Source organism: Rhododendron vialii, chromosome 10a (genome assembly GCF_030253575.1).
Source record: "Rhododendron vialii isolate Sample 1 chromosome 10a, ASM3025357v1".
In the NCBI taxonomy this organism is placed as follows: domain Eukaryota; kingdom Viridiplantae; phylum Streptophyta; class Magnoliopsida; order Ericales; family Ericaceae; genus Rhododendron; species Rhododendron vialii.
The window spans coordinates 36,597,506-36,621,895 of NC_080566.1; the positions used below are offsets into that span (position 1 = coordinate 36,597,506).

At 36.6% G+C, this 24,390-nt stretch overlaps 1 pseudogene; it reads right to left on the bottom strand.

Moving 5' to 3' along the window:
* Positions 1 to 13,186: 13,186 nt before the first annotated feature.
* LOC131302742 (probable L-type lectin-domain containing receptor kinase S.5) lies at positions 13,187 to 19,538 on the bottom strand (annotated as a pseudogene).
* Between the last annotated feature and the right edge of the window lie 4,852 nt (positions 19,539 to 24,390).

A 24,390-nucleotide genomic window follows, 5' to 3' on the forward strand; every position in this document is an offset into this window, starting at 1 on the left:
ATCACTCTTATTTTCAATTTGTTCAAGAAAATGCAACAACTTTTTCTCTTTCTCGTTGATGGGCTCCAATTCTGCATCCTTTACCATTTCTGGATTAAGGGATTCCAATGGTGTTTGTGCCAATGCTTCTGGTAAATCACTCATATCCCACTTCATAAACCTTGGACAATTGTCTTTTGATTGTTGCACATTCATTATGCTTGTATGCTCGCAGAGCCAATACTGCATTCAAGCAAAGTAGCTATCACCATAGAATTCTAATATAAAGCAGATACAGGTATAGAAAACAGATACACATATAAAACAGATACAAATACAGATACCAATATAAAACAGATACAGATACACAGATAAAACGGATACACATATACGGATATACCAATATAAAATAGATACAGATATAGCAACAAACATGACATTAAACTACAAAAATAGAAGAGATATTCACCAGTAGTCCAAGTACACATCCACCAACAGTTGTTGGATTTGTATGCTTTGTATCAAGCTGTTTGACCAAGTGCTCTGTAATGAATGTTGACCATGCATACGTTGTGGATGTGTTGAGATCGTCAATGAATGGATAGTAAGCCCAGCTTAATTTTGGTTGTGAGAGTGGGACAAAGATTGTCGCGAGAACCAACATCATTAGCACACGTGCGATGTCCTGCGCACTTTGAGTAGAATCTTTTGTAAAAGCTTTTCTCAAGAATATCTTCATCCTTGAAACTAACATTTCCTTTTGTTTTTTGAAAACTCTGTCGAGAAAATCTGAATTTGGCCTTCTCGGGTTCCCCTGGAGGTGTATTTTGATTGGTCCAGATTTGATTCCAAAGATAAGTGTCAAATCCTTGACACTTATCTTAACTAATTTGCCACCAAGATCAAAGTATCCCTCCCCTTTGTACTTTTCGACCAACTTCAATGTAATTTCATCGCTTTTCTTCACGAAAAGTTCATTAATTTCCGGTTTGGTCATTGCAAACAAGAGATTTGCAAAAGGGGTTTTTTTGATCTCACGAACTTGGAGAGGAGTGAATTTTCTGCGTTTCAGAAGCCGTACAAGGCTGACGAGATTAGACCTGCAGGAGATTTTGTACAGATGAGATAATGTTATACAGATAAACCAACATAAAACAGATACACCAGTAATGTAACAGAGAAACCAACATAAAACAGATTCATCAATATAAAAACAGATACACCAATAATGGAATAGATACAGAGAAACCAATATAAAACAGATGAACCAATATAAAAACAGATACACCAGTAATGTAACAGATACATATAAACTAACATAAAACAGATGCACCAATATAAAAACAGATACCTGTATTGGCAGGTCTCTTTTTTGATCTCAACAACATCTTCGTTCTCCTCTTTCTCCTTTTTCCTTTCTTGTTTTTTTACCCTTTTGTTAGGAAGACGTGGGCTAGACTTCTTCCTTTTTCCCTTGACCTTGACGAACTTGACGTCCTCCTCATCTTCCTCAACATATTCCTTGTCTTCCTCCTCGTCTTCCTCTTTTTCTTTCTCATCTTCCTCCTCGTCTTCCTCAACACCTTCCTCGTCTTCCTCATTTTCCTCATTGTCTTCCTCAACATCTTCCTGCTCGTCTTCTTCATCATCTTCCTCTAAGACTACCACATCATCTTCTTCCTTGTTTCTAGTCTTTTTGTTTCTGTTTGATTTTCGAACATGCTTCTTTTTTATTTCAATCGTCGGTTCAATTTTTTTTGACATCCTTGTCGTTCTTATTTCTCTTTTGGTAAGAGATCTTGTTATTCTCCTCGATTGAGTACCTTTAACAGGTGATTTCTGTGAAGCCCTCCTTTTATGCGGCGATTCAATGTCATTCTTCTCCTGTTCAGTTTCCTTTATCTGTGTTTCATCATCATCATCATCTTCCTTTTGATCTGTTGTTTTCTTTACAGCATTTGAAGGTGAGTTCTTTCTTGCTCGCATCTTAAATCTTACTTTTTTTGCCTCTAACAGTCTAGTCTGTTCTACTACATCTTCCTGTTCAGAATAAAAAACACAAATCCAAAATAAATATACCAACACAAAACAACAGATATACAAAGTGTACTAACAGATACAGAGATACCAACACATGGATCCAAACAACCAAACAGATATACCAAATATGCTTAAAAAGAGATATACCAACTGTACTAACAGATATAAACCTAAAACAGACCTACATTGTTCCAAACTACAAAAACTACAGAACAGATGTACAAAACATGCTTAACACAGATATACCAAGTGTACAAACAGATACAGACCTACAAACAGACCTACATTGTTCCAAACTACAGGGTAATAAGTAGGATATCGAAGACATATTAGTTTGCACTTCGTTCTTTAGGATCCATGACTTTGTGAACATAAACTCTGAAAGAAGGTTCTCAAAAGAAACTAAAAACTTACAAAATACGCTAATACAGGCACAACGATATACATAGAAGACAGTTAGTATACCAAACAACAACAACAGATGTACCAAGTGTACTAACAGATACAGACCTACAAACAGACCTACATTGTTCGAAACTACAGAATAGATGTACCAAAATAATGTCAAAAAGCAAACAGATACCAGCACAAAACAAACAGATGTACCAACTCGTTCATAATGAACTCAACAATAACGATGATGAACTCAACAAACAGATGTACCAAATCGAACAGATTTACCAATATGCATTCAGATACAGACATGAAACCCTAAGTTAGAAGGGAAGACAATAATGAACTTAACAACAACGATGATGAACTCAACCATGACGATGAGAAATGAAAACGAGAAAATGCGATACAGACATGAAACCCTAAGATGAAGAAGACAATGATGAACTCGATCAAGAGGATGAGAAGTAAAAACAAGGTCGATTAACTCACCGGACGTTCCATTAGTGATCGATCGATCGAAATGAAAACGATTTGCTGATTCTTTGTCGATTCTCTCTTTGCCTTCTCGTTTCCACAGACGTTTGGCGTACAGTGAGCTCACGTGTTTTTTTTTTGTAATTTTTGGGCTCACGCTTTTGGGCTCGCGTGAGGGCTCGCGTAACGTAAGGGTTTTTTTTTGTAAATTCTGGACACAATGTCCTTTAAACTCTAAGAGTAAATATTTATGTCCTTATTATAGTTAAAAACCTTATAGTATGTCCTCCTACTCAATTTACCCTTTTCTCTTCTGGTTCTTAGCGGCATGACATATGATTGTCGGAGTTCTATTTGCTCTGTTTTGATGCCTCGTGCTATGGATCATTTTAATCTGTGTAATCTGTTTTCAAAGATTAATAAATTTTCTTTGCTGTTCAAAAAAAAAAACTTCTAGTTTTCACTTTTCACTTGGAAAATAGAGGAGCTTTGCGCCCACGAAGCCAAAATCACTTGACTTTTCGTAATGACATTTAAAATCAGACGGTGATGATAAAAGAGAGTCTATGATCATTTCACGTTACAAGTTATAACATCAAGCTAACCCTTGTTTTACGCTCTTGCTTTTTTTGATCCGTCAATCATGCCTGCAAGGCTTGCGCCTTTACGCTCTTGCTGTCACCACAAAACTAGTTTAGTTTTGTAATATTTTCGAAAGCTGCTCTCATGCTCGCGCATGCAGTTACACAGATGTGTCATGTAACTTAAGTTTTGACACTATATTAATCTTATATACGAGCTCGTATTTACTCCCCTAGATCCAATGGTTTCCAATATTCCTTGAGTGCGCATGCCCTTCTGTTTATTCAAGGATACTAATTTTGTATCTTTTGTGTAATGTTTCCATAAAACCTACACAATAAAACCTTTCAAAATTGTCAAGGGTGGCCTAATTTCTTACTTGGGATGCACGGACAGACCAGTTATTGTCTTCGGCGGAAATTCAGTGGCACTTTCCTCTCATCAACATGAATATACTCCTAACCAGACTTGGAACAGAAGCATTCAACAACACTCAATCTCATCGTTTAAAATGACGATTCCGGATTTAAAAAAAAAAAAAACTTTTAAAGAAGAGTTAAATTCTTCTCTGGAAGAATTCTTTTAAAATCCGGACCAATAATTACCAAGACGGAAGGTAAAATAAAAACACTTCTACAGAAGAGATAAACTCTTCACTGGAAGAATTCTTTTAAAATTCGGACCAATAATTACCGAGACGGAATGTGAGATTGAGCACTGCTGAATGGCCCCCAAGTCCTTGTTGGAAATTGTCTAGAATTCCTATATTGACTAAGATTCCTATTTCCGGTCGGTTTAGGTTTATTTTGTAACGCCCCGATTTTCGAGAATAAAATCGGAGGCATTAAATATTAATTTTTTAAAAATTATTTAAATTAAATTCAAAATCCAAAACGGATAATTCATCCTAAAGATTCATCTATTATAAACCATTGTAGAAATACTGAAATTAGTCTTTGTAGTAATAAACTAAACAAAATAATTGAGCCGTCTTCTAGGTTTGATATGGATCCCAAGCATATTCTGGCTCGACTCCCACCTCTAGATTCTCTTCTGCATAAAACTGCTCACCTTCGGGATTCTGTGTCTCTTCTTGATTTTCTGCAAAATCTGGTATGGAAGCCAGGCAATCCGTACTTGAGTGATAGAGTTCACCCCGTAGTATAATCCAACCCAACTACCCCCCTTACTTTACAGTTGACAAGCAACAAGATAATAATAATACGAAAAGCAGAATAAAGATTTACAAACACCAATTTATTAGTATTCATTATATATTCTAATGTGAAATTTAAGATCTCTTCGCGAGATCTTTCCTCCCCCAACCGCTAGTCATGCTCGGTCCCATGAGGTCACTTCCTTTTGCTGTCGCAGATACACCTAAGTTATATACCGAGTATGCACCCAATAACTACAATAAGGGAAAAGTTTATCATGCCTGAATCACAACTAGGGTTTGCCTATCTTATATACCACTTCACAATCACCACTGGACACACGCTAGTCTATCAATTCATCACTGGACACTCGCTAGTTTCAATCTCATTACAAATCTTATCACATCTCAAAATCACGCCTGCAGGCAATCTAAAAATAAAACTTTTCAATTCATTCATTACCTAGCATCGTCTAGGTGAATTCTATTCGCATACCACCTCATGTTTCTAGGGTCCAATCTAGCATTTCAATTTAAGTATCGGGCAATATGCAATTAAAACGAATAATAATTAAACCAAACTACAAGTAAAGCAATCACTCAACCTTTTATGAATGGGCCGTTTCCCTTAGTCTTGTATGGCCATGATGATAATAAGTAAGAACCTTTTTAAAAGAATTTAAAAAAAAAATATTTTTCTAGGCTCTCATTAATTATTTATAGGTAATTAGATTGATTAAAAATTTATTAAATATATTAATTAGGTAAAAATATTAGAATAATTAACCTGACCTTAATAAGGGTCCTATAGGTCCTATGCAACCAATTGAGTGTCCAAAAGTTGGGTTCGGATAGTCACGAAATTAATTTAAATGAAGACGTTAAATAAAGTGACCGAAAGTGAAGTAAATAGATAATAAATAATTTATAAATTAAAATATGTTGAGATTAACAAAGTTTCATCTTTGGAATGTAAGGAGTCTAAATAAAATTACTCGGGCATTAATAATATGGTTTATAAGGTCGTAAGGTAATTTTGATTGGAAACACTATAAAAATAACAATACATAGTAAATCAAATAAAAAAATATTAAATTAACAAGATATCATCTTTGAGATACAATGAGTCTAGAAAAAAATAATATGGGTGTTAAAACGTTGTTTGGAAGGTCGCAAAGATTTTTCGTATATAAACTTTGAAGGATAACTAATAAATAATTTAATAAATAGGTAATTAAATAAAAAAAATATAATCTTAACAAGTTATGATCTTTGAGATGTGAAAAGTCTAGGAAAAATAGTCCGGGTGTCAAAAACGATGTTCGGAATGTCGCAAAACACTTTCGAACCAAAACAGTATCTACCGCAAGGTTGGACCGGTCAACCTTGCGATTATACCTTCTGCCGCAAGGTTGAATCTGGTTCTTGCGGCACAAACCTTGCGGCCGCAAGGTGCAATGCAGATTTTGTTTTTTTGTCTTTTCATCATTGGTCACTACAACAAAAAAGGTCAAAGACGAGGAAAAAAATTTGTCGGCAATTATATGATTTTCGTCGCCAAATTGATTGCCGACGAAAAATTTCGTCGTCCCCGTTCGTCGTTTTATGTTGGTCGAGAAAGGCCCCTGACGACAAATTTTTTTTTTCGTCGGCCTTTTTTGGTTTTGGCGAGGAATTTTTTCGTCGTCTATTTTGATTTTGGGCGACGAAAAAGTTTTGTCAGCATTGGTTTTTTTTGGCGAGGAAATTTTTCGTCGGCGATTGTGTTTGCAGCGAACAAAAATTTCCACCCTTATGCTCACTATTTTTGCTCCCGATGGGTTTCGAACTCATGACCTCGCGCCTACAACACCCAAGCCCTTACCACTACACCAACACAACATCTATTACTAGAAGACTAATATTTATTATATATACTATTTCTGATTCGTTTTTTTTTTTTCCGAAACCACCACCACACCACCACTACCACCACCACCACCACAATCACCACTCCGCCGCCACCACCACCAGCACTATCACCACTCCACCACCACCAGCACAATCACCATTCCACCACCACCACCACATCAACAATCACCGCAACCACCACATCACCACTACACCACCACCACCATTCCTACAACTCCACCCAGGCCACCCACCATGCCGCCACCATCGCCAATGGATAACTATCAAAAATTTTAAACTAAACTATGTATAATATATATTACCTTTTTATGATTAAATTTTAAACTAAACTATATATGTATATTTTATTTAATATGTATATTTCTATTTATTTTTTATGCTAAATAATATATAAAAAATTAAAAATTAAAAAATAATCAGCCAAAAAATTCGGTCAACGCCGACGAATTCTAAATTTTCATCGCTAGAAGCCAACCTTTGTCGACGAATTTTTTTTACTCGCTAAATAGCTCCCCTATGACGACGAATTTTGAATTCTTCGCTAAAAAGCTGCCCTATGACGACGAATTTGGGATTTTCTCGCCAAAAATTTGCATTTGACGACGAAATTTGGAATTTTCTCTCCAAAAATTTGCATTTGACGACGAAATTATTTTTGTCGCCAAAAACTAAGCCTTTGATGACGAAATTTTTTTTCCTAGCCAATAGCCCTCCTTTGGTGATGAAAATAAATTTCGTCGCTAATTTTCGTCGCCGTAGACCAACTTTGTTGTAGTGGTTTTTGATGCATGAGACCATAAGGGCTATTGGGTTACGTATAAAAACACTTAATATACTTAGAGGAGTGGTTGGAAGAGATTATAATACCTTGAATCGGATCGAATTGATTTAAAAACGAATCTTGAATTTTGGGGAAGAAGACTTCGGATTCCTTGATCGGGAGACCGTGGGATCGAATTGGACGATGCTTGGTGATGCTAGGAGTTGTGAGAAAAGTTTGGAACGATCGAATTGGATTTGGATCGGGTCTTGGTACAAAACCCATTTTCTCTCTCTTTCTTTCTCTCTCTAAAACTCCATGGATTGGAGCTTCGTTTTCTTCTGTTTTTCTCTCTCTTCTGGACTGGTGGAGCGTGAGGAATATTGTGGTATGCCCTAGGGTCGGAGTGATGGGGCATTTATGGGCTAATTTTGAAGAGGGTGATGAAATTGAATTTAATAAAAACTCTACTTCTTGGGCTTTGAGTAGGAACGAGATAGGGACGAATTTAGGTCAGGGAGGGAGTAGTGATTGAGTAGGAGAGGGAAAAATGGAAGGAATTCGTATTTATGCATGCATGCAATTTGTAAAGAAGAAATAAAATAAAAATAAAAATAAGATAATTAGGATAAAATAATTATAATTGTGTATATCCATTAAGGAGAGAATTTTATTATTAAGAATAATACTTTTTAAAAATTATTATTATCGTTAAAAATTACGGGTTGTTACATATTTAGTGTTTTCCTATAAATAGGGACTTTTGGGGTTCCTAGGGTTTGTCCCTTTTGGATCAATTAAGGAGAGGCTCCTTCACTACAAAAAAAAAAAAAAGAACGACAGTGACTAAATGTTGTTACTGAGCTGTTACTAAATGCGTGTTGCTAAAAATTTTTAGTCACAGCTTTTCACCTATAGTGACAGCCGAGAGGCTCCTTTTGGGTATTACTGTGGAGTTCTTCGTTCTTTTTGTGTTGAAGCTTTGACACATATTAGGGAAATTTGTTTGTCTCTTTGGGTTCCACCTAGGGTTTGTGTCTCCCTTTTGAATTCCACCAGAAAATTGTCATGAATATCGTTTGATGTTTTTTTGAGAGTTACGAATATAGCTGACTTTTTGTTTCTCTCCCCATTTATAGTGAATCCTCTCTCTCTCTCTCTCTCTCTCTCTCTTCGTTCGCCCGTGGATGTACCCATCTTAAAAAACCACGTAAATCCTTGTGTCTCGTTTATTTGTTGTTAATTTGTTATATTCTCAATTTCGTGTTCCGCACAATAGTCCCTCCTAATCTTATCTTGGCTTAGTTCGAAATTTTGATTTGATCACACCATCTGACATTATTCTATTGGAAAATTAAGAGATGCATGCACGAGCAGATTTGTGATAGAAAATTCAACACGAAACCTCTCCAAATGATGGGTCCCATTGCATGTTCCATCTCTAGTGATAAGCTTGTGTCTTTATTTTTAGTTTAAGAAAAATGATCAAGAAATTCATTAGCAATAATTAGTGATTAACTCAGGTTAATTTCACCGATCGCACCTGCCCCACTGAGCGATCTCTTTCCTCCATCGAGAGCCACTATGATCCGCGCGCTCCCATGAGGGGGACAATCTGCCAGACGTCCTTTACTTCCTTATATAAGATAAAGGGCAAATTATAGTTACCCCCCTCTAACTAACCCTTGCGTACACTTACCTCCCTCTAACTTTTTTTTTTGGCACTTAACCCCCTCAAACTAACTGAAATTCAAACGGTCATAACTTCAAACGGTCATAACTTCTTCGTCCAAGATCGAAAATATGCAAACTATATATCGATTTCGAGGTCTTGAAGTAAGCTTTCTAATGACACCAAAATCACATCACGATTCAAAGCACACAGAAAGTTATGATCAAAAGAGTAAGGGCTGATAGACAGAAAGACCGTTTTGATTATAACTTTTTGTGTGCTTTGAATCGTGATGTGATTTTGGTGTTATTAGAAAGATGACTTCAAGACTTCGAAATCGATATATAATTTGCATATTTTCGATTTTGAACGAAGAAGTTATGACCGTTTGAATTTCAGTTAGTTTGAGGGGGTTAAGTGCCAAAAAAAGAAGTTAAAGGGGGGTAAGTGTACGCGAGGGTTAGTTAGAGGGGGGTAACTATAATTTGCCCTAAGATAAATTTGGATGACTGGAATATTTAGTAGGATTAGAAATGTGATTACTAAGAATCAAATTTTTAAGAATCTTACGGCTTGTTTGGATGCCAGATTTGGCTCCGGATTTGCTATGCGGCTGGACTACATCTCCCTCCCCTCCACTAATCCAGTATTTGGCTGTGAAAAAACCAACCTGGATTTGCCCCCTGATTTGGGAACTTCAGATTCGTAATCCACCCGCGGCCGGATTTACTAACGACAAGGGTACCCTTGTCGTTGGTTATGTGGGGCTGTGTAATGACCATTTTCGCCCTTGCTTTTTGAACTCCATCACGCGTGTGGAGTAGTGACAGAAACCAGACCGAAGAAGATTTGTGGAAAATGAGACCGAATGGAGAAGATGAGAGAGAGAGAGAGAGAGAGAGAGAGAGAGGGCCGGAAAACTCAACAGATGGATGATCCGCGGCAGATTCAAATTTCTAATAATCTTATTGAGGGGGAATAGTCCTTACTTTTTGATCCTGACGGTAAAAATCATGACCTGAGGAGTCTTCAAATTAATTCAAATTAAGTCATAATTGTGGAGGTTAAATTATAACTATGTGTTCGTAAAAAACCATAATGTTGCTGATCGAGGTTTATATGTGTTCGTAAAACCATTGGTTTTCTTTGTTAATTGTTAGAAGTTTTGATTTTTGATATCTTTTTGTTTATTGATACGCAACCTCTCAATATTCTACAAAGTAAACCGATTGATCTAGAAATTACTAGGATTAATGGTTCCCATGGTTAGTCGAGATTCGCATGAATCTGCCAAAACACTTCAGTTATTACAAAGAACTTACGGTAAAGTCAATTAGAGATGTCAGGCGCAACTATTCTTTCTTTTTTGTGATAATTACGCACTTATAACTCGTCAAATTAAAATGTATACTACCTTGTCAAAGATACAAAGAAAAAAAAAGTACAGATAGTAAGAAGAATAATACTCTACTTGTTATATGATAATAAATTTTTCTTAGATTTCAGTTGCCAATACAACGGAAAAACTTTTCAGGCTTCTAAATCTGTTTCGTTCATACCACGGGTGTTAAAGCATCCAACTCCAAATTAATTGGCAAAGAGTGGAGAGGCTGTCCAAGCTCATATACTAGTTTTGGAGGAGATATTTAACCGATGTGGGACAAATCCCAATACTCCCCAGCACGTGCGACCCCTGACTCGCACGTGGAGAGGTCAACAAAGGATTCGGAACACACGAATCACAATGAAATAAAGTGCAACTATGGCACAAACAAAGGGGAAAAGCCTCCAAAACTCTAGCTTTGATACCATGTTAAAGCATCCAACTCCAAACCAATTGGCCAACAGTGGAGAGGCTGCCCAAACTCATATACTAGTTTTGGAGGAAATATTGAACCGATGTGGGACAAATCCCAATAACAGGCGTTATGCTAGTTGTTATTATAGTAAAGTTACATAAGAACGACAAATGACCGGTGATGATAAAATAGAGAGCTGTCCTTGGTCGAATAATTTATGTGGTAAATTTTTTTGCCTCTGCCCTCCACCATTGCTTACACTCTAGTTGTCGCTAGGAAGTTTACTATTGTAATGTTTTAAAAAGAAACTTTCATGCTTCTGCATGCACTTGCGCAGACGTATCACGTAGCTTAAGTTGTGAAAATATAATTTATTATTATTATTATTTTTACATACGAGCTCTCTTAAATAAACAAACGCCAGTAGGTCCAATGGTTTTCCAATATGACCTGAGTACTTTGCGCCCTTTTGTTTAATCACAGATACTCATTTTATTTCCTTGAAAACAACCAAATAAAAAAAAAAATTGAATAATGACAAAAGGGTAATACTCCATATCCAAACGGATTTTTTTCGTTTTGTGTTAAGGAAATAGAATCTCACATTGCTTGAGAGTGGAATGGGTGATCACTTAATAACATCTGGGACCTCTTCACTCATTGCCAATTGGTTTTGAGATGGATATAAAGTTTCTACATGGTATCAGAGCCGCACGACGGAAGTTTGACAATCTTAGGGTTGTGAATCGTTGAGCAGTTGTCTTCTTCAACTTAGGGTTTCAATCGTGAGGCAGTTGTCTTCTCCAACTTAGGGTTTCTCTTTTGCACAACGTCATGACAACAAACACAGGTGATACCGGAGTAACAATGCCACCTTCTCTTGCATTTTTAGTTTCTAATTTCCATACTCTGGTCAAGATTCAGTTAGGTTCAGATAATTACCTACTCTGGAAAACTCAAGTCTTGAATGGTCTACGTGCCAATGGTTTTATTGGCTACGTTGATGGTACTATAAGTGCATCACCTCTACAGATCCGAGACAGTGGTAATAATCTGGTCACTAATTCAGCATATTTGCGATGGCAGCTTATTGATAATCAATTGCTTTCGTGTTTGACTGCTTCGCTATCTGCGTCTACTTTACCCTTAGTTTTAGGGTTAGAACATGCTTATGAAGTATGGAGTTGTCTGGAGCAAAGGTTTAATTCAATGTCTTGATCTAACATCCATAATCTTAAGAGAACTCTATTCAATTTTACCAAGACTGGAACCATAGAGCAATATATAGTAACAACAGTACTTTGCTCTCATACTCGAATAATATGTTAAATTGTGCTGCAGTTGTGTACCATTTATGGAGGGAGAGAAACATGCGTATAATCCAAACCAGATTATACGTGCTGTAGATTCGGATATTCTTGGATATTTTTAAGCTCTTGGAGGAACATTAAGCGGTCTGATGACAATAGATTGCTGTGTAGGGATTGGAACATTTCAAGCAGGGTCTTCTCTTAATTCCCGTTTGTATGTTTGTTTTTTCTTGTTTTTGTTGAGATAGGAGGTTGGCCTTGTGCCGTGTTGTCTCTTCCTGGGGAATGCCCCTTTGTTTTGTTGTTTTAGGGTATGTCCTGTATTGTGTAATGTGGGTTTTCTATCAAAATTTTACCTTACCAAAAAAATATAAGTTAAATTGTGTATTTTCGTGTATTATTATTGTGATCTTCAAATTCAATAATGTTGCTTTATCCATTACAATCATATTTGTGTTTTCATTGTTAACATCACTCTAGCTGTAAATATTCTAGCCTTTTGCAGATCCCTTTCTGATTGTTTGGATACTGTACTTAAGATTATGAGAAAGAGAAGTGAAAGGAAAATCATTAACATTTGGGTGAGTTCTCCTAACCTTACAAGAAATTAAGTTAGTTTTTTTCTTATTTGAATTTTTTTTTTGCATTTTCTAGTTTTGCATCAAATTTTTGTGGATTATTGATTCATCTCGACGAGAAAAATCAGAAAAGTAAATTATTTTTGCTTTTACCCAAGTACTTTGGGAAATGATCACTTTTTAGCAAAAATAAGTTAAGTTGACTTATTTTTGCTAAAAAGTGATTATTTTCCAAAATACTTGGAGTAAAAGTAAAAAAAAAAAAATTTACTTTTTCAATTCCTCTTATCGAGACGAATCAATAATCTCTAAAAGTTGGGTGCAAAACTATTAAATGCAAAAAAAAATATATATATCGAACAAGGACAAAACAACTTAAAAGAAATTAAGTTCAGGAGAACTCACACGGAAGATAGACTTTTAACAACCATACGTGTAAACAAAAAACGCTAACTACAAAAGATAATTTTATACACATCACCACCTACGTACCAAATGTACAAGCAATTCCCCCATTCTTCTCCCTCCTCTCAATAAACAAATTAATCAGAGTAAATACATAAACAAAAAGAAAGAAAGAAAGAAAGAAAGAAAGAAAGAGAGAAGGATGTAATCTTCTGATTTCTTATTCCAACAATAACAACTAGTAGCTGGTAGAAAAGACCAGAAAAAATAAGAAATTAAATGATATTAATGTATCTGTCTCTAGATGGGCGTTGGATTTCTGGGTTAATGGCCACTGCTGCCGAACCTGATCTACAATCCGCGGCCGTAAAGAACGTAGTGTCGGCTGGAATGATGTCTTCCTCCAACATCGGCACGGGCGCCAACGCGTAAGGCGGCTTGAATGACGGCAGGCGGGGCACAGGCATCGAGCCCGATAGCATCTGAACAATTTCCTGAGTTTTGGGCCTTTCACTGGCTATCGGATGAGAACAGGCCAGACCCAGAAGCAAGAATCTTTGGGCCTCCTCCTCAATATAGTCCTCCCCGAGCGTACTGTCTACACTCTACAGCCTCAAGTAACTGGCCTTCACGATGCAAGGCCCAGACCCAATCTACTAACAACGGGTACGTGCCAATTTGGGTCCCGGGCCTACGCCCACAAACCGCTTCCAACAGAACTGCACCAAAAGCATATACATCAGACTGCTCGGTAGCCTTGCCCGTGAAAAAGTATTCGGGGGCCATGTACCCCCTTGTTCCAGGAACGCCCCCGGCTTCTGTGTACGAGGTTTTTTCTTTGTCTAGGGCCCTTGCAAGGCCAAAGTCTCCCAGCTTGGCGTTGAACTCGGCGTCAAGCATGATGTTACTGGACTTGACGTCGCGGTGGACCACCCTCTTTTGGTACTCGTTGTGGAGGTAGTGGAGGGCGGAGGCTACCCCGATGATGATCTTGTGGCAAAGATTCCAGCTCAACGGCGTGCTGTTGGCATCACCGAAGAGGTGTTCGTCGAGGCTGCCATTGGACATGTAGTCATAAACCAGCAGCAACTTACCATTCTTGTGACACCATCCTGCGATACGGATAGATGTTTTTTTGTATGACTGTGTGTACAAAGGACAACTGTTCCATTGTATAACGACAACTCATGCACAAAGGCCTTGTATGATAGGAGGGATTAATAGAGGTAGGATTGGACTATTAGTCTGGGGGGACTAATAGTCTCGTGTTTGTATAACCTTTAATCCCGGGACTAACAATCGCAACCGGACTATTAGTCATTTTTGAAGGGAACAATATAATCCTAGGGGGGAGGTGGAATAGAAAGTTTGGGGTTAAGGGAGGTTGGGATTAAGGGCAAAATTACCAAAATACCCCATTGTTTGCTCTATAAGTTAATAGGATTAAGGGCAAAGTTTTTTTTTTTTGGTGATGTTAAGGGCAAAGTTAATTTTAAGGGCAAGGAGTATGATACGTGATCTGTTGGTAGATGGTAAATATTGAATGCTATTTTCAACTCCAATGTGTGGAGGGCTAAGAGATGTTTTCGGATTGAGATAGTCATAGTTTGTGGCTTAATTTGCTGCTAAAACTGAGACTTAAGCTGCTGCTGTTAAATGAATGTAAGGAGGCACCTCAGATTTTTACCTCTTTTCAACTCCTAAGATTAGGGGGGCTAAGTGGATTGGTGGTGCTCTAAAATTTTGTTGAATATACTGATGCTATTGGAATATTTATACCGATATAGGGATCCTTATGCCAATTTGCTTCAAGTGGTGACTTTATCAACCTACTTAGGACCGTGTGAAGTGGTGATCATGGTCTTTGTGGAATTTTCAGGAAGAGTTTATTGGAGTGGTACTATGGGCCATTCTAATCTTGGGCTCACTCAATCTACATTAAATGTATTTTTCTTTTTTTTAGGTCTTTTATGGTACCTCAATCTCGGTGGTCTGTATTTGGTCTTCCTCGATATACTCTCCGTCGAGCTTCTAATAAACTTTTTGTTGCCTATAAAAAAAAAAGTTTTTTATTTTTTTATTTTTTTGTAAAATGCAAACATTTTGAAAACAAGCCTAATAATTTCGATAGGTATTTTTTTTTTTTTTTGTGTCAGAAGCTTTACCTAATCAACTTTTGCATTTTCTTTCTTTCTTTCTTTTCGATATGACTAAAAAAAAATAGCATTTCTCTTCTTTCTTTTTTTTATTTGGTAAATAAAAAAGCAGTTAACTAATCAACTTTTGCAATTTTTTCCTTTCTTTTGTATATAACCGCCCATTACTATGAAACTAGAGTGCTTATATTCTGCTGCTTTGGTGAGAACTTATTACAGATACATATGGATATAGTTTGCCCTTTTAGTGCTTTGACATGTCACGATTCTAGATTACCCATCCAAGTGGTAGTAAGATTCCCAAATGCCCAAGTTCAATTCCTGAGACTGACATAATTAATCTCATATTAAGACTCAAAATAAACAAATAAACTATCCAAAATATTCGAAGTTGGACAGTGGAAGGTTTTGGCACATTTGAGATCCATGATCTATGTTTGCTGAGCGAGCAATTGGAAAATTTTGATAGTACGATGGATCAAGCTAGTAAACAAGCGGAGAACACAATCCTCATAGTTTAGTATAGTGGTGTCAAACGGGTGGGGTTGGCAAAGCAGGGGGACGACACGTTTAATGTGACACGGCATGGGCATGATTTTAGACGGGCACAACATGTTTGAACGTGGCACGGACACGGTTTTAGATGGGCGCGACACATTTAAATGTGACACGCGGCACAGCATGGGCACGGTTGTAGACTGGCACGACACGACACTGTTCTAGACGGATATGAAAGGGCATGGCATACAAAATACTAATTTTAATACCAAAAAAATATATTAATTTCTTATTTTATACTGTAACATAACGTTTTACACTTTTTATGTTGATAAATATTTTACACTTATCGGAGTTTTTTTTTTCTTTTCGACGAAACTCTGTTGGAGATGTGTCAATATAGGCACAGCACAGCATGCCACGATTTTAAACATGGCACAGCACGACACAACACAATAAGTAAATAGGCTGGCACGACACGACGAAGTAGACAGGCCGGCACAGAGCTAAATGGGCTGGGTTGACACCACACAGCCCGTTTGACACCTCTAGTTTAGTATGTAAGCTGCTTTTTGGCCCCCCCCCCCCCCCCCCGAGAAACTTTTATGTATACCAGGGATAGGAGAGGTGTAGGAGAGGTGATGGTGTCCCCCTCTCGTCCATTTTCAATTTTACGGCCATTTCTCAAATATATTTTGATGATCGAGTTAGCTCACTTTGTAGATCTCGACGAGAACATTAATGATACCAAAAATTGTGTTTATCGGATTTCAGTAAATTCAGGATCGGCACACATGAAAATTACAAAAAAATAAAAATTGGGCTGCGATTCAGTGTGTTTTTGGATCTAGTTTTTGTTTTCTTCAATATTCATGTGTGCCGATCATGTATTTATTGAAATCTGATGAACACGATTTTTTTTTGCATGATTAATCTTTTCATCAAGATCTACAGAATGAACGGAGCCAATCATCAAAATGTGCTCGAAAAATGACCAAAGAATTGAAAATAGACCGAAAAAAATACCACCACCCCTCCTATTCCCGTTATACCAAAAAGTTTCTCCTCTTTGTCTTCTATTCTCTATCTTCTTCTTTCTCGTGTATATTTTTTCTCCCTTTTGAAAGATTGGCGAGATAGGAAAAGTTAATTCTGCCTTCTATTTTGGGACAAAATCGGCATGTGATTGAAACCGTCTATTTGGAGAGGGAACATTACATGTTTCGACATAATTAATTGCATGCTCTACTATCTCAATAGTTTACTAATGAAGTGAGTTGATGATTTAACAGCAAAAAATGATGATCAACAACTAATCAAATGACAAAAATCTAACAAATCATGATTTGCATGAGAAATAGGACAAATGGATATATTGGGAAGGATTAGGATTGAAAAACGACTTACCTTGTAATGGGACAAGGTGTTTGTGCCTGACTTGATTGATGATTGTAAGCTCTTGAAAGAAATCTTCCTGACCCTTCAAACTCTCTCTGGAAAACATCTTCACCGCAACCTCCAAACCCTTTCGATTCTCCAAATACCCTTGTAAACCACTCCATACCCACCTTGTCCCAACTTCCTCGTCTCATCAAAATTGTTCGTAGCCTTCTGCAATTCTTTGTACTGATACTCCTTCGGCATCCCAGGCATGCTCTTCACCTTTCCCGACATTCGCCGGTCCGACCTTCGCGATAACCACCTCTTTCGGGAGTAGTATACCGATCCCACCAACGCCGGTAAAAGCACCGCCGTCGGTATTCCGGCGGCAAGGCATATCTTTGTGATTAGTTTTCTTCCGTCGCAGTAATGCTTCACTGTCATGTTCCACCGTAAAACGCAGTTGAGTTGTGCTGCGTTGCCCGTTGATGCCGAAAACCCGAAATAAGAGTTCTGATTCACAACCCGTCTGAGATCCAGATCCGATGTCAGGGTTGGGGTATCGGGTCTGAGAGGCGTGGCAGCTTCTTTGTTTTCTTGTCGAGCAAGGTAAACCTTGATTACCTGTAAATATTTTGATGAACAAAATAAAATTTTAGTATAATAATTCAGGTTGGAACTTGCGGAAAGGAAAGCAAAATAATACTTCCTCCTCTTTCCTAAATAAATATCTGGCGTGAAAACCTAGACATTTAAAAATATTTATATTTTTCGTTAAAAAAATTTAAACTTTTTTCACACCTTGAAAGAATTAACTTATTGATATCTTTCTATTTTTGTGAATTTTTTTGAACCAAAAATGCATTTTTTTATAGGCCTAGGTTTGCAAAAAATGAATGGGGGCAAGTATATGAGTCTATCTAAATTTTTGGCCAAAATAGCTATTCCAAAGTCATTTTTCTATTTTAGCTAGCTATTTTTTTTTAGAGATGCAACTATATCAACCTCTCTATTTTCACAGTAATTTATTCAAATACTTCAGTTTGTTTGTTTTTAATCACTCGATCATATCAACACTTCAACAGGTATCAAGCAACATTATATTTTAAAAATGTTGTAGTAAAAAATATAGCAATTTTTGAGACGTCCAAATATGTATAAAATGACCAGTAAATGGATTATAGGTTTGTATCAAAGAGAGGAATTGAAAAAAGTAAAAAAATTATGACATTTATCATTTTTTTTTTTTGAAATTATCCAATAAAAAGTAAACTGCTAGAGTGGTTTTTATGTGTATTGTGTAAAGCTCAGCCATGTCGGAACATATATATGTGCTTATAGCAAAATTCTAGGAATGAAGTTCCGTCGAATAATACCTTTTTGTTTCCGTCGTACTCGATCCAGACGTTGAAGTAATACGCCGTTCCAGAGGGCGCAACCAGTTCATCATCGAGCAGAGTCGTCAACGAGGCGGTCCCGTTATGCCTGAGAGCATCTCCAATCCATACAAAATAGAGGATGGATGTAACACATTGAGGGAAAATTTTGTAATTTATTCCACTTTTTCTTCACTTTTTGTACTTTTTTGGGAGAATTTTTGAGGGACCCACCGTCCTTTTTAGAGTTTGGAGGAAATTTGTACTCCAAATTTACTTTTGGTCCTCCATTTTTAGAGGACCAAATTTACTTTTGGAGGACCAAACTCTAAAAGGACGGTGGGTCCCTCAAAGATTCTCCCAAAAAATAGAAAAAGTGAAGAAAAAGTGGAATAAATTACAAAATCTCCCCTCAATGTGTTACATCCATCCTCTATTTTGTATGGATTGGAGATGCTCTGACGGAGTTTATGTTAAGTCCAACGTGGTGCGAATTCGGGTCGAAATCTTGTTTAAATGAGTCGAGTTCAACGGCGATAAGATGGTTCGAAGCGTTGCCGTCGGTGGTGGCATTAGTCAGACCCAAGTATTCGCCGGAGCTATTTGGCGGGATATCAAGGTCCGGTGCCACCACGAACGCCGTGCCTTCGCCAGGGGTGGGAAAACCGTCCAACCGGTACATGTTCACGAGGAACGAGGTATTGAACGACGCCACCCAGTCGGAGTAAGTGTCGTTCCGGCCATTCCATAATTTGAAAGGAGTTTTGTACATAACTCGATTGGATTGGTTGGTGTAATTTGAAAAGTCTTTGTTTGGGGTTTCCAGCGTGAGCTGGAGGGCGCCGTTGGCAATACTGTTGGCCAAGTGCAATTGCTGGGTGTTGTTGTTGAAGAAGGAATCGAAATTGAAGGTTTTGAGTTTGGCGGAGGCAGGCGGCGCCGCCGGGAGTAAAGAGAGGAGGAGCACGACGGCTGGGATTGGGTTCGCCGCCCGTCCCATTATGTTTCAGGTGTGTCGATTAGGTTTTGGTAATGTGGAAATAAATATGGGATCAGAGAGAGGGGTTTTTACCGCCATATTGTGTTGAAACTTCAACATGCCAATGTTCTTCTCAATCTCCATCTCAATTGCTTCGAATCTTCTCAGTTTTTGGACTAATGCCATTCTAAAAATTCTCACCAATGAAAATAAAGGAAATAGTACACGGTAGTACCAACTACTGAATGAGTTTAATTGCCCCTTTTAAGTAAACAATTGACTATTCGCATAAGTAAACTACTCGCTTTAGTCAGTGGACTTTGCTAATACGCTTTGTTAAATTTTTTGAACAGTTTGGTCTTTAGTGAATTTTTTTAAGTTCTTTATTCAAATTTTTTTGTATTTGTTAGTTTTGTGCCAAAATTTTTATGCATTATTGGTTCGTCTTGATGAGAGAAATCAAAAAAATAAAAAATTACTTCCTCCGTCCCATTTTTTAAGTCCAGTATTTCATTTTGGGCTGTCTCCTAATAAGTGTCCATTTTGTAAAATTAGTGGATAAAAGTTGGTACATTTTCTATTTTGCCCCTACAAATAGATTCTATTTTGAAAAATTAGTTAGTAAAAGTGTAATGATGATGTCTCCATAGAGAATAAATAGGGAAAATTGAGATAAAAGTTGATGTGAAAGGTATAATGATGACGTTTTCTTAAGAGCATCTCCAATCCAATACTCTATTTGAGAGTATCAAAATACTCTATTTTATTCATAAAGTGATTTTAGAGGAAATCACTATTCCTATTTACTTAAACCACAAACCCTCTATTTATTTATAAAGTGATTTTAGAGGAGATCCTCTATATTTTCTCTCATCCTCTAAATATGGAGGATCAAAATCATATCCTCTCAAATAGAGGAGGCTTGAGAGGATGGTTTGGATGAGTTTTATACTCTCAAATGGAGGAATAGAGCATGGATTGGAAATGCTCTAATAAGTTGAAGTTATGAAGCACAACATTTAAAAAGAGACGGAGGGAGTATGACTTTTACACAAGTACTTTTAGAAATATTCAAAAAAGTGAATTTTTTCTTGAATATTTCTAAAAATACTTGTGTAAAAATCATAATTTTTTTACTTATTTCATTACTCTTGTTGAGACGAACTAATAATACATAAAAAAATTTGGCATAAAACTAATAAACGTAAAACAAATTTGAATAAGGACAAAACCAAAAAGTTATAATCTATAACTTTTTGGTTAGTGAAATTATCTGGGAAATGATATTGACACTCCCAAAATTGATGCAGACATTCCAAAATCAGTGTAACTCGAAAACCACTTTTCTTTGTTTTATGGAGTGCCTGCATCAATTTTTGGAGTGCCAATATCATTTCCCAATTTTCTTCTCTTAATTCGGTTGTGTAATTCTTCAAAAAGGAAATTTTGTGAATTTTTTTATATCCAACTCAATTAATTAGTAATGAATGGAGACCAAATGATCTTCTATTCCATTTCAAAGTAATGTGGGACAACTAATCAAAGCCTAGAGAACAAGAGCCATTCCATGCCATTAATCAAAAACTATTTTTCTACTATCAATAAAAAATAATTCTTTAACAAAAAAAAAATTCCCTAGAAAAATGTTTATTAACCCCCAATATCCCTAATTTTGTACTTTTGGTTTTTTAGAGTTTTGTTTGTTTATTTTTGAATTTTTGTTAGATTTAGGATATTCTTATTCTTTTTGGATTAATCATACGTGTCGATGACAAAAATCAAAGTCTAAAAAGGTAAAAAATTATGACTTAAAACAATTAAAATCAACAAGTGAAGTGGAGTAGAGTGGAGTTGGCATTTCTTACATACTCCCATGCACATGAGCATGGTTTAACGAATGGACTTAAATAAAAATAAAATCATGCTACTACATGAATTTTTTCTACTTTGATATATATATTTATTATTTTTCTACTTTGTCAAAATAAATAATTAATTCCAAATATTATGAAATATATATAAAATAAATAAAATAATACCATACTAAAATTTTGAGTCGTTAATTATCCAAATAGACGATGGAGAGGTAGATGCAAATTTCTCCGTAAAGAAATTGTGTTTCAAATCCGAACACCCTCTCTCTCCCTCAGCCAACCACTTTCTTTCTCTCTCAGATCCTAACCGTCCAAAACACATTATAACGGCTCGGATGCGTGCTCGAATACCACATAGATTATACCCTATTTGCATGCACCAAAAAACTTCCCATCCTGAAGTACCCTTTTTGAGAATAAATTCTTTACACCGCCGGTGTAAACATTTGTTTCCTCCAAATCAATTGCATTGCGACACATGTCAAAATAATGGTCCCAATTAATAAAATATGGCGACGTGGCGCAATGCAATTGATTTGGAGGAAACAAATGTTTACACCAGCGGTGTAAAAAATTTATTCTCACCCTTTTTTGGTTGATTAGTCAGTAGACTTTGCTAATACCAACTTAGACTTTTAATGCTAGTTGCGGAATGAAAGCACTAAGACCTTGTGTTATAGTGACTTTTCCTTTGTTTTATACTGGTTTTTGCCTCTATTCAGTGGTTATATATATCCAGAGTTTTGTGGGTTGAAAAACGTGGCTTTATGATTCCAGGTATTAAGATCTACAGTAGTAGTTAACAATTGACTGTTTGTTTTGAGGTATAACAGTGATTCTTGGATCAGCGAAGGGTATTAGAGCATTCGCAATAAAGCTGATTTTTTTACGTGAATACACTATTTTTTACAAGCTCTATAAGATAAACAGTTTAGATTACCTCAATAAATGCACAAGGCCCACAAATAGCAGTGGTGGGAACTCCACGGCCCGACGGTTTCTGCCTCTTCCGGACTAAAATAGCGTATCCACATAAAAAATCAGCTTCATTGGACATTCTAGGCCATCCGTTTTATAAACCAAAATTCAAATTTTGATATACATACGAATGTCCAATAAAGTTGATTTTTTTTACGTGAACACACTATTTTTTGCGAGCTTTATAAGATGAACGGTCCAGATTACCTCAATAAATGCACAGGGCCCACAAATGGCAGTGGTGGGAACTCCACGGCCTGACGGTTTCCGCCTCCTTCGGACTAAAATAGCGTATTCACGCAAAAAATCAGTTTCATCGGACATTCTAGGCCTTCTGTTTTATAAATCAAAATTAAAATTTTGATATACATATGAATGCCCAATAAAGCTGATTGATTTTTTTTTACGTGAATACAATATTTTTTGCGAGCTCTATAAGATGAACGGTCCAGATTACCTCAATAAATGCACAGGGCCGAAAATGGCAGTGGTGGGAACTCCACAGCCTGACGGTTTCCGCCTCCTCCAGACATAACTCACTTTCTTTTAAAAGTCACTACATCTGACTCTCTATTCTAACTTTATTTTATTAAACTACTCTTTCTTCTTACTTATTATACTTTTCAATCCAAATGTTATTTTTTATTTTCACTTTTCAATCCAAATGTTATTTTTTATTTTCTAGTCGTTATATTTCTTATCGGATCCATTCTAATGGCATATATATATTGCAATGTAAATATTTCAACGATCATATTTACATTGACTATATTATAATTGTCATATTTTTGCAACGGCTACGTTCTAACGGGTCATATTTGTAATAGCTAGCTATATATTCTAGCGTCTATACATGTAATGGCTATATTTCTACTAACATATTTGTAACAGCTATATTCTCTAGCCTAAATATATTTATAGAGTAAAGACGGCTATTTGTTGTTTAACTTTCATCCACCACGACCTAGAATTTGTTTTATCTTTTTAGTTCGTCTCTACACAAGAAATTTTGAAAAGTAACAATTTAGTGCAAAATTAAACTTTACAAAATTCACTAAAAGACAAAACTATTCACAAAATTTAACAAATACAAATTATTGCACCAAATAATAGAATAACAAAACTCACATAGGTGGGGTATAGATTAATTAGTAAAATAAGGAATAATTTTATGAATAGTGCCTCGCCGGATCAGACGAGACATTGTAGCAAAGTTACACCATTCGCAAAGTAGCGAGAGAGGAAGTGAGCCTGATGCAGTAGAGTTTTTTCGACTTTACTCTATATTATAGCGTTAAACAAGAGGTAGTGAGAGAGATGCGAATGCTTTTACATCTAAAGCAGTTTCGGTAATTGAATACTTGGGTTGTTTTCAGTAGACCTTTTGGCGGCGTTACAGATTGTTTTATGAGGAATAAGGGCGCGTTTCCGCTAAGTTAAAGTTATAGGCTACTTCCTTTCGTATATTTTTACAGTCAAGTTATTTCCACTAAACTATAACTTAAACATTGTATAAGAAAAATGGAGGGGAGAGGTAATGGAGTTGAAAAAAGTTCTAGCGTAGGAGAGAAAACTTTACTTTTGACAGAAAGTTATAGATGCTTGGCGATTTTCTAATCCTAAATTAATGGGTTGCCCCAAGCGTAGGGCGGAGACCAACGTAGCACAATATTCGGTAAGACCAGAGTCGAATCCACAGAGATAATGATGTGTGCTGACTAAAAACTCTGTTTGTTACTGATTAAACTGGCCCTTAGGTAGCCACCCCTTGTATTCGGTGTTGAGATTAACTAAAACTAAGAAATTGATTGTAATTAAAAGAAATGTAAGGTCGTAGAGTTCATAGCACTCGCAACCGGCCCGGACTCATCTGCTCCAATCGATGTTCTTTAAAACGTTTGATTTTAGACTGAAAAAGATATCCCGCAAGATACGAACCTTATGATCGTCGTTCACCAATGCACAGCGAAAAATGAGTTTTTGACCCTCATTCTCCCGTTCACATGGGCTCCAACAATGCCCAGGTTCGTCTACGGGAAGTATTTTACCAATCTAAAATTGTTTTTCTGACATTTTTTTAAAATAGG